Source organism: Vicia villosa, linkage group LG6, assembly GCF_029867415.1.
Source record: "Vicia villosa cultivar HV-30 ecotype Madison, WI linkage group LG6, Vvil1.0, whole genome shotgun sequence".
Taxonomy (NCBI): Eukaryota; Viridiplantae; Streptophyta; class Magnoliopsida; order Fabales; family Fabaceae; genus Vicia; species Vicia villosa.
The window spans coordinates 156,649,281-156,666,506 of record NC_081185.1 but is presented as its reverse complement, the minus strand read 5'-3'; positions in this window follow the sequence as shown (position 1 = coordinate 156,666,506).

The window sequence follows — 17,226 nt, the reverse complement described above, 5'->3', positions numbered from 1 at the left end:
AGCAACTTCAAGCTGATATCCTTCGAAAACGAAGTATCGAAAGAGAGTTATCTGAAGCAATGGCCTCCCGTGATTCTTCATGGAATTCTGCAGTAGATGCAACCCAACGAGGCGAGGTCCTCAAACTTAAGCAATCAGAAGACCAGAAGGCCTTTGATGATCATGCAAAAAATATCAAGATCTGGAAACAAGAGATAAAGGCACTTGAGGAGAAAATCAAGGAAGCTGAACGCAGCCAGGCAACCATCCAACAATCCAACCAAAAGGAGTTGGTCGAAATAGTACAATCAGGGATCACACATTTCGAGGCTGCTCAAAAATTGATTCCTGAGATCGAAAGGTTGAAGAAACAACGATCGGTGATTGAACTCCGTATGACTTCTTGGGAGTCACAATATTCAAAGATCAAGAATAACCTCCCTGAGGGTTTCAACTAGCTGCTTCGAACCTTATTATCTGTTGCGTTCTTATTTGTAATCGAAACCTCATATATTTTGTAAAAGCACTTATTTATATGCTTAACTTCTCCCTTCGTTTAAATATAATATTTATCAGCACTATTTCTTAGCAAATCTTTTCAATCTCTTGTCAAAATATATTTTCAGATCCTCCACAATACTCTTCATTAATGCAACATGTAAACTCCGAATACTCTTCGCGACCTCTTAGCCTTTGGACTTGACGTTTCTACTTCTTTAGCCCTAATCATGACTAAACAATAACGTTACTTTTTCAAAACGTCATTTCAAGACGTGTGTGAATCAGTTTCATGATTGCTGTTCAACTTCCAAGGGCGGGAAACGGCGGATGTAATAACTCCTCTCTTTGGAAAAACCAACTGCAGTCTAATCAATTATTAAGAAACTAAACCAACCTTTAGTATTCCCTTTCTATATAAAGGTCCAATATCACCCTTATTTTCTTCATTCACTCATTCTCTTCTTTCCTAAACTCAGAAAAGAGAAACCATTTTTCTTCCTCCAAAACCTTCTTCTCTTTTTTCATAATGGCCGAAATCCTCTCTTTCAATGAAATCAAAACCCTTATCCGGAGCGAGTTCAGACTTTCTGAGGATGAACTCCTTCGCCACTTTGTCACTCTTGAAACTTTGTTTGTCAATCAGGAGTTGGACTTCTACTTTGAGGAAGTCTTGGAAGGTGCTGTTTATCCAAACATGTTGGCTGAGTTTTGGATGAATGCTACTATACGCATAGATCCTGAAGGTAGAACCACCATAGATTCTGAGATTCGGCATGCACGTTTCAGTATTACTCCTGCCACCATTGCTCACTTAATCAGGTGTAGTAACTCTGGGGAACGCTTTGATGACGATGGCTTTAACATGACCACGCATCTCATGCTGAGGTCCGTCATGGACAATGATCCTTTTAGTGCCAGAGTTGTTAGGATCTGGCATCAGATGCTCGTGGGCAACTTCCAGCCTCGGAGGATCAACGAAAACGACATCTTGGTTGAAGATTTGGAGTTCATCTTCTGTGGTCTTCGAGGTAAGAAGATCAACATTCCTTTGATGATATTCAAAGGTCTCGTGAAAGCTGTCTCTATTGGTACTGAACGGCAGAGGAACGTGACTTGCCTCCCATACGGAAGACTTCTTACTTTCATCTTTCAAAGGAAGGGTGTAGTGAGACGCATGCGTGAGGGCGGAGCCATCGACATGTTCGAAGCTGAAGCTTCACCCGTGTTGTCCTTGGAGGGTTTAAACCAAAGGATTAACTAACAACTTTCCTTTTTCCTTTATCTTAGGGTTTTTATGCTTTTTTTTTTTTTTTTTGTACTTTCAGATCCTGTTTGGATCTTTTGTAATGCATGCAAACCCAAGTTATGAATGACAAATATTTTGAAATTTCTTTAGACTTTTCCTTTTTAAGTCTGTTATTCTGCATGTAAAGCCATTTTGATCAATATGGCTCATGTGTTTTGACACATGGCTAACCATTTTGGCTTTTCGTGACACCTCAAGTGTCTACGTTTTTGCAATCTTAACTTCGAACATGCTTGGCTTATATTTCTTTAAATACTTCCCATTTACTCTTAAGATCCTACGATCTTCTGCTAATTCTTCGATTTCATAAGCATTGTTCGAAAATGTTTTTAAGATTCGAAAAGGTCCTTCCCAATGTGGGGACCATTTACCAAGCGCCTGATTTTTTCGGTCTATAGGTAAAATAACTTTCCAGACTAAATCATTATTAACAAAAGTTTTACCTTTCACCTTTTTATTGTATGCTCTGGATACCCTTTCTTTCTGTCTTTTAATCATTTCCAATGCTCGAAGCCTATCTTCGTCTAGATCTACCAACTCATTCATCATTAACTCCCAGTAAACGTTGGGAGAAATGTCTGCTTGTCTTTGTATTCTTACTGACTGCAAACATATTTCGATTGGTAGTACCGCATCATGTCCAAACGTCAACTGGAAAGGAGTTGTATTTGTAGCTTCTTTTGGAGATGTTCGACAAGCCCAAAGTGCTTGATCCAAAGTCTTATGCCAATTCTTGGGTTTCTTCCCCACATGCTTCTTAATAAGACCAATTATAATTTTATTTGCTGCTTCGACTTGTCCATTTGCTTGAGCATAATAAGGTGTGGATGTTAGCAACTTGAATCCTATTTCCTTGGCAAAGTCCTGCATTTTTCGCCCAGTGAAGACTGATCCCTGATCAGTTGTTATGCTTTCTGGGATTCCTGAAATTCTGGTATGACAGTCTCAGATGTCAAGCACGATGTTAAGACATCTAGCTGTGCAGATATATTATGCAGGGTATTACAACTGATCTCTTAAATTATCTTCTGACCATGATTAATCTGAGATCATACAAACTACAGAACCATTATAAACATTGCATCGCTGAATTATGCAGAGTCACCTCTGAACTGGTTCTGTTACAGACTGCTTAACAATTGAATACCGGATGTCATCCCTGATGTTGTGACATCGTATAATTAACACAGCAGAAAGTAAATAACACACAGAATTGTTCACCCAGTTCGGTTCAAACAACCTACATCTGGGGGCATACCAAGCCAGGAGAGAAGTCCACTATCAGTAGTATTATTTTCTTACAAACAACCTCAGGTTTGCAGGCAACTGCCACAGTATACCTAATAACTACCCAATGATCCTTCTATCTAAGATACCACACTTAGATACGAGATATCACCATCTCTCTTCCTAGATCAATACTGTACCAGTTATTCTTCAAATAGAAGTTACACTTCCAACACAATTATCCTAAGACTAAGAGCCGTAGTACTCCCACCTTAGAACTATCTTGAAGTTGCTTCAAAGCTTCCTTCAAGAACAATACTCAACTCATACCTAATGGCTTAGAGTGAGAACAATAATTCTCTTACTTAACAGTTTTGAGAATAACAACACATCTCTTGCCTACAGGCTTTGAGATGAACAACAGTGACCTTCCCACAATCCGGGAGGTTCACTTACACAACAAACCCTAATGTCTACATTATGATCGTTAGATTTTTCAACTCGAGATGCACATATATATATATATAACCTAATTCTGGTTGGACTTGGGCTTGAAAACACAGCACTCCTTGCTGTTACAAATCAGCAGATTTCTTCTGCTACAAGCAAGGTCTTTTAATCATAAGTTACCTAATTTATCTCCTAAATTAGTAACAGTTGAATCTTCAATCTTCAGATTTGATTCTTCAATATTCTGACTTGATTCTTTGACCTTTAACTGCGCCACATAGGATTCCATAAGGCTTTGTATCTTTAAAACCAAACTGAACCTTCCTTCCTTAGTTCTGCAGGCGCGATGTCATGGTTGATGTCATGACATTACTTGTAACATCTTGCTTCAGTACCTGTTTTGTTCTTTTCAATATTTGCAAGAGTACAATGTATTACATTCAGCTTCTTTTATGTTTTAGCCAAGCATGGATGCCAATAAGACAATAAACAAGTACTTTCAATCTCCCCCTTTGTCTTATTGTGGCTAAAACTAAACACATATATATAAAAAAACTAGAAACAAAAACATAAAAAAAACTCCAAGAGCAGCTGCTTCAACTTTCAGATTTCAGGTTTCAGAGGTTGGACCACATCATAACATCTTCAGCCTGATTCTACTTCTGTCTTCAGATCTTCCTTTGTTTCTTTTGACCTCAGCAAAATCAGCATCAACCTCTCTCCCCCTTTTTAGCCATAATATGACAAAGATGAACACGATGTCATAATATGCAGTGGAAGAACCTGTAACTCCCCCTGCACATGAGGAAGAAGATACGAGAACAAATTCTTGCCACTGTAGTTCTTCAAGAACTAGCCCTTGTAACTCAGAACACAAATCACAATTGTGTTCATAACTCAGATCACAAATCACAACTAAAGTCTTCCTTCTTAAAGACAGAACACGAGGATGCATGTAATTGTTATTTCTGTAACATCTTTGGTACAGATCCATGATTTCCCCACCCTGTGATATACTGATTAGATTTTGATAGAGGAACCCATCACAATACCAAATCTGGACACACCCAACACAAACACATAGGAAACACATCTTTGAGTGATCTGATAACTGAAGCCTGCTGCAGATATGCTTATTTATAGCCATAGGAGAATCATAGGAAGTAACGATAGTCAAGGCTTTTAATAGAGTGGAGCGCTTATTGAGGGCAGGAATTCTGTTACACACTGACCACCGCCCAGCCTCTTTTGACTGTTTCTAAAGACAAGAACAGTTTCAATGAATAACCAATGACATTACATGCAGGAGAATCTATTCTTTAATGTCCCGACATCAGATCAGACATTGTCATTTCAGGTCTGTTACATTGGGAAGCACACTTTATTTCTTGAATCATAGACCATAGACCACCCCTCCTTGACTTCACAGTTCCATTCACTGACTCTATTTCCTCTATGGAACAGAAGAGGATACACACTATGATACTAAAATCACTTGGCCCATCCAATTACTTGTATAGTAAACCAGTTTTCTATGTTGGATGACTCAGAACACAAGACAGTCAATGTTCAAGACTATAGACTCACAAGACATATTCAAAAAGACAATAACTCTATGTTGAACTACTGAGAATACAAGAAGCAACATGTATTCAGACTAGAAAATAAAGACTCAAAACAAGAGCAAGAAGAAAACACAAGATCTTATGCAAAAACAACTGCAAAGATTGACCTCAGACTTTGCAAAATCTGAACACTACCCTTAATCCCTATGTTTATCACAGATTGATAAACATAACCTAAACTCTAGACAGAGGACTAATCTTATATTCAACAATGAATATAAGTGACTCAAATACAGAAAGAATAGATTGAAACAAAAGACTCGATAAACCTGAGCATAATGCATAACATACCTAGACTTTAACAAATGTCTTGATCAAGAGATGTTATTTGAGAATTCTGCTTCAGGTGAACTTGTGCAATGGTTGGAATATGCACCGTATCAGAACAAGTGATACACACCATCAGAACATGTTTTAGTTGATAAATCAATGAATGTTCCTTGCTGGTTTCAAGGATAAAACATGTTGTGAGTTATGTTCTGTCATCACATATGACATTGTTCATCTGCTTTTGAGATTAGTCATTGATAGACTTTCCATGAAGATTATATGCAGATTAACTTTGTCATTGCTGATCTTCAAACTCCTTTACTCCCCCTTACTTATACAAACAGAGGATATCTTTAATGTTTGAACTTAAAGCATCCTTCACTTGGACTTGCCACAGTTTCCAAATATGGAATACTTTAGTTACTTGCTACACAATATACAGTCTGCCACTTACTGCATCTCGTTGTAGAAGAACTTAGAATGTATAACCATGAGATTGTCTTCAATGATAAGCACTAAATTAACTTTAACACATGAAGACTTTGAGATGATGTTATAGCATCAGATGAGACATCATCTTTCATGATTCTTGATTAACATCTCTAATAGCTTGTTCATATTACAGTTTGGTGAAGATAGTAGAGTTCTTTTTATCAGCATAATCAAGGAATAGATAGCCAGCATCTCAATATACCACTACAGACTCACACTCTGATTATGAGATGTTGGATGCCACAGTCTATACCTCTAGAGGAGATTCCCTCAAGAGATTTCTGGAATAGACTTTAAGGATGGCATGACACTGAGTTAGTCAGATCTTCTGACATCCTTGATTCTTCAACATAACTTCCTTCTATGAATATAACATAAGGAGGTTCAACAACTCATAACCATATTTCACTATGTATAAGACACAGTATTCAGTGTCCAACAACTGTTCTATGGTAATGAATCACAATATACATCTGGTTCCTTTGATCAGAAGAAAATACCAGATATAAGCTCATCTTGATTTTATTTGTATAAAGGGATAGAAAGGTATACCTTCATAAATCAGTTATGGCACTTTGAGCAAAATAGAGTAATTTCCACATGTATGAACATTGTTGTAGAATTACTAATTGATCGTGGTCCTGATCAATCATAGTCAGATGTCTCCTCTTCCAGGTCAGGAGTAGGTTCCAAACATATGTACTCACACTACATTTGTTTAGCACCAGAACATCTGTTCTTCAACTGGTAGCTGCATACCAGCACAGATGTCACAACTTTTAGTGTGACATTTATTCCTCCTTTCAGGAAACCGCATGCAGATTTTATGAATGGCTTTGATCAAGAGTCATTCATCAGCAATAATGAACCATGTCAAAAATGAGTGGACTTGAGAGATTACTCAAGTATCTTTGACACTTCAATTATGGCTGTAGGAATCTTCTTAAAATACTTTCTGTTGAAATAACTTAGACTGTGATCTATAGATTAGAGCAGCGGAAAACAGTCTCATTTTAACAGAAAACACATTGCTTACTCCACATCTTATAATAGTAAGCAACACACATAGGACATAACAACTGGTTTCACCCTAACAAATAGCTTGCTTCATCTTCAAGCTACATACCCTAGACCCAAAAACCTACTGCATGATCAGATAGTAACAGATATTACCTTATCATAGTCTTTTTACTGTGTTGAATGTTGAACAAGGCGATTCAAGAATATTCACTCCCGCTTGAATCTTCTGAATTTTACTTTCTTGGACAACATCTACTGGTCAATTTGGTCTAGCAGACCTACAGTTTGGTCCATCCTTCTCTTCTAGGGACCAAACAATATGAACACCCCTATGTTCACACAACAAACTGGTCCTGGCACCGGTCAAACACACCTAGTTACCAAGATCTTACAACTTTAAGATCAAGTAACTCTCTTCATGTCATATGAAGTCTTCAACATGAAAGTAGTTTAGAACACTACTGCCATCCAGATTGGAATCTGCCCATTCCAATCCACACTAAGTCAAGAGCTGCCACTTTTGACCATAGTGTTGCTCTTCAAGCTTCAGTACCTTGTCTGCTTTCCACTTCCAGATTAAGCAGAGCAAGTTATCACATGAGGTGTGACATCACACACATCCTTGGTAATCTCACCTTCCACCAAGAAAAACAACATGTTGGAAACACAATCAGCACAACAACAGTAATACTTTCCCCTTATCCAGGACAACACATGTTTCCTTGTACTTTGATGAATGGAAGACATAAGACGCATCTTCATGTCTTCAAGAGCGCACCCTCTGTTCAATTCCTCATTGAACACAATCTTTCTCAGTACTCAGACTTCATGCTCCCTTCATGGTTCTTTATTAATGTTGTATCACAGTCAAAAACATTCAGCACACACAATCAACCAGCTTAGAGCACCACACATCTTCTTGAGTCTTCAATCTTATCACCCTTCTTGCCCAAGAGTAATTTAATCCAAGACAAGAGAAAAGCCAACTGCCACTTGTTGTCTTCCTCTTCTATCTGTTGATTACATCATCTACCTTGCATAAAACCAGAAAGTATCTCCCAAAGATCTCATCCAGAAACAGACAGGATGCCCGCTCTGATACCAATTGAAATTCTGGTATGACAGTCTCAGATGTCAAGCACGATGTTAAGACATCTAGCTGTGCAGATATATTATGCAGGGTATTACAACTGATCTCTTAAATTATCTTCTGACCATGATTAATCTGAGATCATACAAACTACAGAACCATTATAAACATTGCATCGCTGAATTATGCAGAGTCACCTCTGAACTGGTTCTGTTACAGACTGCTTAACAATTGAATACCGGATGTCATCCCTGATGTTGTGACATCGTATAATTAACACAGCAGAAAGTAAATAACACACAGAATTGTTCACCCAGTTCGGTTCAAACAACCTACATCTGGGGGCATACCAAGCCAGGAGAGAAGTCCACTATCAGTAGTATTATTTTTCTTACAAACAACCTCAGGTTTGCAGGCAACTGCCACAGTATACCTAATAACTACCCAATGATCCTTCTATCTAAGATACCACACTTAGATACGAGATATCACCATCTCTCTTCCTAGATCAATACTGTACCAGTTTATTCTTCAAATAGAAGTTACACTTCCAACACAATTATCCTAAGACTAAGAGCCGTAACACTCCCACCTTAGAACTATCTTGAAGTTGCTTAAAAGCTTCCTTCAAGAACAATACTCAACTCATACCTAATGGCTTAGAGTGAGGACAATAATTCCCTTACTTAACAGTTTCGAGAATAACAACACATCTCTTGCCTACGGGCTTTGAGATGAACAATGGTGACCTTCCCACAACTCGGGAGGTTCACCTACACAACAAACCCTAATGTCTACATTATGATCGTTCTCCTTATCTTTCAACTAGAGATGTACATATATATATATATAACCTAATTCTAGTTGGACTTGGGCTTGAAATCACAGCACTCCTTGCTGTTACAAATCAGCAGATTTCTTCTGCTACAAGCAAGGTCTTTTAATCATAAGTTACCTAATTTATCTCCTAAATTAGTAACAGTTGAATCTTCAATCTTCAGATTTGATTCTTCAATATTCTGACTTGATTCTTTGACCTTTAAACCTGCGCCACATAGGATTCCATAAGGCTTTGTATCTTTAAAACCAAACTGAACCTTCCTTCCTTAGTTCTGCAGGCGCGATGTCATGGTTGATGTCATGACATTACTTGTAACATCTTGCTTCAGTACCTGTTTTGTTCTTTTCAATATTTGCAAGAGTACAATGTATTACATTCAGCTTCTTTTATGTTTTAGCCAAGCATGGATGCCAATAAGACAATAAACAAGTACTTTCACTCCAAAAGTGCAATTCCCAAGGTTGATTGAAGAAGCTATCCACATGCAAATCCTTGGAAGAAAACAAAAGCTGAGACAAACACGCAAACCATTTAATGCTGGAAAAAGGAGTTGAAGTTAACGGGCAAAAATCCTGAATCTATATATACTCATAAACTCTTGAATCAACACAACAGTTACACACAGGAACATCATCATTCTGAAAAATCATCAAGTGTGAAGAAAAACTCTCTGAAGCAAAGTTTCATATCATTCTTAGAGTTCATTACTTTGTACTTAAACTTAGCGAAATATCACAGTTGTGATTACAGCTTTTTAGAAGCAATATTATACACTGTCATAAGAAGTTACGTGGTAACTGAATCCTTGAGAGACCAGTTGGGTCATAAGTCTCAAGTAGTCTAGGACTAGTTGAGTCTTAGAAGTTTGTTAGTCACAAACAGTTGGTTTGTGCAGGATTGTTAGTCACCAGCAGTTTGGCTCGTGCATTGTATTGTGAGTCACGACAGTTGGTCGTGCAAGTGTAATCAGGTTCAAATTATAGTGGATTAAGTCCTCGTTGAGAGAGGCAAATCACCTTGTTTAGGGTGGACTGAAGGTAGCCTTAATAAGAAGGTGAACCAGGATAAAAAATAACTGTGTTCTGTCTATTATTATTGTATCAAGTTTGTTTAAAGAATCACTTACTAAACCCCCCTTCTAAGTGTTTTCCCAACCTTCAGCGTTTGTACAAATGAATTAAATGACAAGTCTTGAAGCGTCAAAGTGTGAAAGAGAGGAAATGTGAAAGCTCGTCCTATAGCATCTAAGTGATTATTATGTTGTAAAAGCATAAGGGTTTTCTCGTAAAGTTATACGACTAATCACACACATACAAAACTATTTTTACAAATTATTTTTCTAAATAAAATATTTCTAAACATGTTTTAATGCCATTCCATTTTAATTTGGATTTGTCCGAAAAGTTTTGGGAATTTTATGTACTGATCAATAGATTGACACTTACACTCAATCGATTGGGTTTATACAAAAATGTTCCATAAACGTTTAGGAAAGCTTCTATGGTAACAATATTTAGCTTTTCTTTCGTTTGAAAAATTTCTAAGCAATTAATTTTAGGCCAACCAATCGATTGAAGCATTATGCCAATCAATTGGCTCATTAATTATGGCCTCAAAATTTTCTTTTTGTGTGCCAACCTCTAGCTTATAAATAGATGTTCCTTCCCTTATTTTTTCATATCTAGAATCGTGAATATCATATCTCACTCCTCACTCTATCTCTAAAAGCATTTTCTCACTTTTCTCACTTAGAAATGTAGTCGTTGTGCTTTAAGGAATGGTCTTTTGTAAGTGAGACATTTGTGTAATTTTGGAATGGTAGTTTAAAAATTTACCAAGGAATACTTTTACCTTAGTTGAATAATTTATCCAATTAGAAATGGTTTACTTGGGTTTGAAGCTAAACCCTTTAAAAGCTTTGGTTTAGGGATTAAGTTAATAAGTCACGGGTTTAGTTTGAAGGCTCGGCCCGTTCAAAAGCTTTATTTAATTTGAGTTCAATATATTAAAATCTTAAGTTGGTTCATGGTTATCCTTGTAAAACCCTGGTTTAGTTTGTATTCCTAGCTCGATTAAAAGCTTGCTAAGGTTGGAGATATGTCCGTTATAAAATCTTATAGATTTTTGGTCAACCTGTCAAAACTCCGATTCAATTTATGAACCCAAACAATTCCATGTAAAATAATTGCTCCATCCGATTCCAGAAAAGTAAAGTATATATGCATATAAGAAATAAGTGATATGTAGTTTCCACATCATGATTGCAAAGAGCAGCTCGAAAACATATACATTCCTCTTCGAATCAAGTTGTCTTCTGTTTCAATAGTATCATGCAGGCAAAATATCCTTTTTGGTCCCTTAACTTCAAAAAGTGTCATATTGATCCCTTAACTCTTCAAAATGTGTCATTTTAGTCCTTTTTGTCATATTAGCGACTGATTTAACGACCAATTTTTGAGTTTTTTCCATCGCTAAAGTGACAAAAAGGACTAAAATGACACCTTTTGAAGAGTTAAGGGACCAATATGAAACTTTTTGTAGTTAAGGGACCAAAATGAACCTCGAGGTTAACATAAGGGACCAAAAAGAGTATTTTGCCTATCATGCATTAGTTTGCAACTCATAAATAAATTAAAAGGTGGTATGTAGGGATGCCGAATAAATTTTTCTAAGAAGACTTCAACTTTTATTTATAAATTGAATGGTGGAGCTTTATTTTAGTGAGATTTTGTTTTTTGTTTGGTTATTCAAGTATGAGAATTTTCTTGTAATTTATTTAATATTAATCTGTTAAGAATTAGCTTTATGAAAGATAATAGGGTATTTTCTTTGACTTTAAGAAAAGTTGAAAGACTTAATATTTTCAAATTATTTATTTATTTACTTGAATAATTTTATTTAAGAGAATTTTTATCATTTAAAAAATTATTCAATATTTATGGGACTTATTTTTAAATAGTAGTGTGAATAACTAATTAGGAGTTAATCGTGTGACCGATACTTAAATTAGATTCAAGTCTCGAGTATGTATTAGAGCTAGTAGGATTTTAAACTATGTTAGTAATTATTTAATTGTGGCTTCAGTGAAATATATAATTTTTAATGAGATTTCACATCGAAGGAATATTTGACCGAGGTGAAAATATAATATGGTAGCATTTTTAAAATATTGAACCAATATGAAAACTATAACCTATTACTAGTTTCTTGTGGATCGATAGGATTTTTTTTTGCTTTACATGTCTTTCAGTTTCATCCCCCAATAACTTTTTTATTTTTATTTGTAAAACATTAAATTTACCTACTCCTTTGGATGAAGGGTGAACCGATAGAAAAACACCAATCGATCCTCTTAGTTGAAAAGTGAACTAGTAGAAAAACTACTTAGGCTATCCCCTCGGTTGACACCTAGGCCAATAGGAAAACTGTAACACCCTTTAAACTCCACGGTAATTATTTCACATAATCAGAGTAAAAAACATGCATATCAAAGAGGGCATTACATGTATTAAAAAATTACAACGAACCAAAACAAAATGAAATAATGCATCTGTCATATTCATAACACACCGTTTAATTATCATGTTTCATATGCACATCACAATAGAATAATAAAGCGATACCAATCATTAGATCTCATAGCATATAATCATGCATAAAATTTAGGCACTATGGCCACATCACATAATTCAACATGTTCGAAATGTAAAGAGAGTAATACAATATGTCTCAACAACCATAAACATGAATCAAACGATAACCCCCAAAGTGTTACATAACCAGAGCATGAGTTCCATCTATACCTAACAAACGATAAACGGAAAATAAAGCTCCTCGGCTAAGTCTTCGAAAGCAACGGGCACCTCTACTCTTCGGTACCTGAGTGATATCGTACAAAACACCATTCCAACAAAAGGGTGAGAACTCACTTAATTATCGAAATATAAGATGATATATAATCAATATTATACATGCATAACATAATTATTCTCAAACTTCAAGAGTTTCATCAACAAGTTACCATTCAAGTAGCCATGCTATTCACAAGTAAACATCCACGATTCCACAATTCAAATGATAGTTAATCACAAATACTACAAATGTAACATTCACATCAATATCACATATTGTACACCAATTCCAATAATTCCACTTTGACATATGTGACTCGAATGCAACTCAATACAATGCATGATGCATGTGGTACCAACTCAATATTTGATTCTCTTAGAATCAGATCCCCTTTATAAATCCATAAGCCCCCTCTTTGAGCTTGGGACAAGTCACTAGTCCCCACTCTCAACTAGAGAACATGACTCTTGACAGAACAAATGATGCATGTGCAATTACAACAACCATATACAATTAAGACTATCTCTCAATCTTAATTATTTAAGCATATCACATAATTCAACACATTTGAATTATCCCACCAATTGCACAAACATACATATATCATGTCATCTCCATCAACAATGCATCTCATAGCATTAATCAATTCAACACATCACAATACCACATAGCAAACAATACCAAACAATGTTATTCACATCCAACATCAATTCTCATCATACATATACATACAATTACAACTCACTTACATAATCACGTCCTTATTAAATCACTTATTTTCAACAAGACCATTTTTATTTAAAAGAATATTGCGTTAGCTCTCTAACGCTTCGAACAGTACTCAAAACAGATTTATTGTAACACCCCGTACATATACGTCTAGAATAATATGTAGCGATGCTAAAAGTGGTACAAGAAACCTACACAAGTGGAAAAGACAAGGAATTAAAAAATCATATACAACTGCATTCTTCAACAAAATGTATACAATACACATGTCCATAACATTGCACAGCGGAAAAACATCGTCTGATGACGTCATCCTGCCATCTGCTCGTCCAGCGTCTTCAATATAAATCGTCTAGAAATTCTTCTACTTCTAACTGTTCCTGAAAAATAATAAAAGGATGGGGTGAGATTACTAAATCTCAGTGAGTCTCCCTATCTTACGGGTTCACTCGGTTCTACAAGGTGCATGCCAACAAACAGATCCACCGTGGATCCAGGTTTTTTTTTCCTCACGGTCAGGTACAAACACACAACAAGGATACAATCCACATTGGAAGTCCCTTGACTAACCAATGAGATCAACAAACAAGCATGAGTACCATTTTCCTCCAGAATAGGTCTTTCGGGTTTACCTGCTTCCTCCTGTTGGGCACGACCCTCGAGGTCAGGTCTTCCGGGGTTACCTTCCATTCTGCTATAGGAAACTGTCCTCAAGTCACAAGCAACACACAAGTATGCAGACCCGTACCCGTGTACGAGGAATCCAGAAGTAAGTTCTACCTTTCTACTTAGGCTACGCAATACCACACCCCTCGATGAGTAACCTCTTGCGCCTACGCGTCAAAAGACTTCCACATGCACACCGGTAGATGAAACGAATCATTCCTACATGGAATTCCATCCGCGATGAGTTTTCCTATTGTGACCTTGCCTAAGTGGTGTCACAACCCCATCGATCATCTATACGCAGATGTGTAACCGCTATTGCAAATACGCCATAATGACTACACAAGCCCATCAGGTTAAATCCTAGTGATTATCTACGTGACATCACTAGAGGTGAGTTTTCCTGACATGATAATGCCTACGTGACATCATATCCCCACCATACCAAGCACACAGATGTTTACCTGCTAGAGGAAACGCCATAAAGACCCTCTAAGCGCATCGCAATGGTAGCTCAGGTGTGTATGACTTACCAAGATGCCGATGTTTTCCAACTGAAGGTAACCCCTTCAGCCACCGCAATGGTAATATCTGTCATGTGCGTTTTACAACCTAGTAGCCTAGGTCTACATCGATTCAAGCATACATCAATCACATCATCTAGCCACACATGAAAACAACTTCTGAATGTTCAACCGGAACAATGGGAAGCACAATTTGATCATCACATAGCATATCAAAATAATGAATCAAATAGTAATTCACATACTTGGAATTAACACATTCATGATCATATACAACATAGAATGTTCAAATACAATTTAAACAAGTCTCACACGACTAAGGAGGCATTCGGAACAGAACTGCTCCCGGGGTATTAGTTTCACAAAACTCCATTCACAACACTTAACTGAATATGCATTAGGTATATCGAAAAACGATATTCTAACACCGGGGATAATTTTCCTATATAGTATGTCTTATAAGCTTTCCAACGGTACAAAGTAAGCATCAATCGGACTTACGATGCAAAACTTATGAATTTCCGATGTTTTGAAAAATCTTCCCAACAGTGATGTAATCGGTTACATGATTCATGTAACGGGTTACATGACCCAAAAACTGTGTTTTTCACCCTTTTTTCACACATGTAACCGGTTACATCAACCATGTAACCGGTTACATCGCTGACAGACCCAAAATTTTTGCATTTTAAAGTTCCAAACTCCAATCCAACTTCACCCAAATCAATCCCAACATACCACAACATTCTAAATCATGTTTATACACTACTATAGAAGAATTCTAATAGGAAATAGCATATATGATCAATATGTAAACATCAATTTCTCATCAAAACCCCATCTTCCTCAAATTCTTGCAAACCCTATAAAACCCCAAGTCTCTAACTAGAGACTCACCTTGTTTGACATAAAATTCTGAGTTTGATGATGAGATTAGAGATGATGATGATGTCCCACACTCTTGATCCTTGTTCTTCCTCCAAGATTGTTGAAACTATGCACATGCATGTTGATGAAGAAGCTTGAGTTTGGACCAAAATGAATTTTCTTCTTCTTCCTCCATCTTTCACGTTTTCTTCTCTTCCTTTCTCTCAAAATTCTGATTTTTTTTTCCATCCCCACATGCAAATTCAAACAAGTCTTAGGGGTGATATAAGAGGTGAAAGGTCTATAATACCCCTCCATCACTTATTGAGTCAAATACTCCCCAAATCCAAATAAATGACTTAGTACTAATTATCCTCTAATGACTTTATCAATTAAATTATGAATAGTCATTAGGTGGTTATAATACCGGGTATTACATTCTTCCCCCCTTAAATAGAATTCGCCTATGAATTCCTTACTATCATCGTGAAAACAAACTCCTAGCGTCTTCTTCCAACGAGGGGATGGCAGTCCCTTACATTCCTCCTTTGGATAAACCTTACAACTCTGTCTGAGTGTCGTTCCATCCGAGGAAACACAATCCACCTATACACTTGTACTCTAATGTACCCGATTGAAAATCTTATATCTCACACAACATGTCTCCCTTGATACTCTGTGTTGATGTACTAGAAAAAATGATCCTTCTAAGGTTTCCAATCTTTACTATTCGGCATTGAGTCTGTGTAGCATCGGAATTCCTGGAAATCCATTATGGTTGGATATTCCTCATCCCCAATGTTTACCGATCTCTTCCTTGCCCAACACATACCACTGCTTTTCCACTTCTTTTCCCTTGTTTCTTGCGTTACCTCAATTTCATACAATTCTGCTACACCGTCTCTCTCAAATGACGACATTCCAGATTCCCACCCAAACGAGTCCATACAGTGTCATACATATGCTTGTTAAATTCCTTGGTCCCCGACTTCTAATTCTCAGATGCTCAAATTGATTTTCTCTAAGTCTAACTCCTTCGTCCAACACTTCTCACTTCGATCCTTCCTTCAGTCCTAGACCACATAACCGCCACCATAATCCACAAGGGTGTACAACTCTGCAACTATATTGTCGATATCCAACATCTTCACACAAGGTCCTGTCGATGAAAGGTGAACTCTAATAGTCAACCCACAACGATCGTCTAAGTCTTCATGCACGCTCAATATGCACTAGACATAGCCATAATGAGTCCACGTCAGATAAATCCTTTACTTGTCTTCACTATTCCATGGTCACGACATCTTGTCTAACACTCGATGCCTACAAGCTCAACCGTTGGCACACAAACCTCTGATCACACATGAACCACGTGGTCTCTTCTAAGTTGGTCAATCAATAGTGCCTCTAAAGATTATGGCGGATCCTTGAGAGATACTGAGATGGACGAAACATTGCTTCGACGAGTTTCTCTTAGCAAAGTCTCCACTCAAACACCATCATGCAAGTAGTCTGCCCACACCTACTGCAGTCTTATCTAGTTCTTCTCACATCTGTTGAGCTACGCTGATCTTAACGAGTCACACACTTCTTGAAATCCTATGAATCACGCTAAGTCCATAATCCAATTAGTTCTAATACTATACCATGTTCAATTCTTAATAGCAACGGTTCCTTCTCGGCATTCTTCCAATTATGGTACGTGCTAGAATCCCAAACACACTCATCGACAACTACTCCTTGAGATTGAGTAATTCCCAAAATCAAGTCACTAACTAATCCATCCT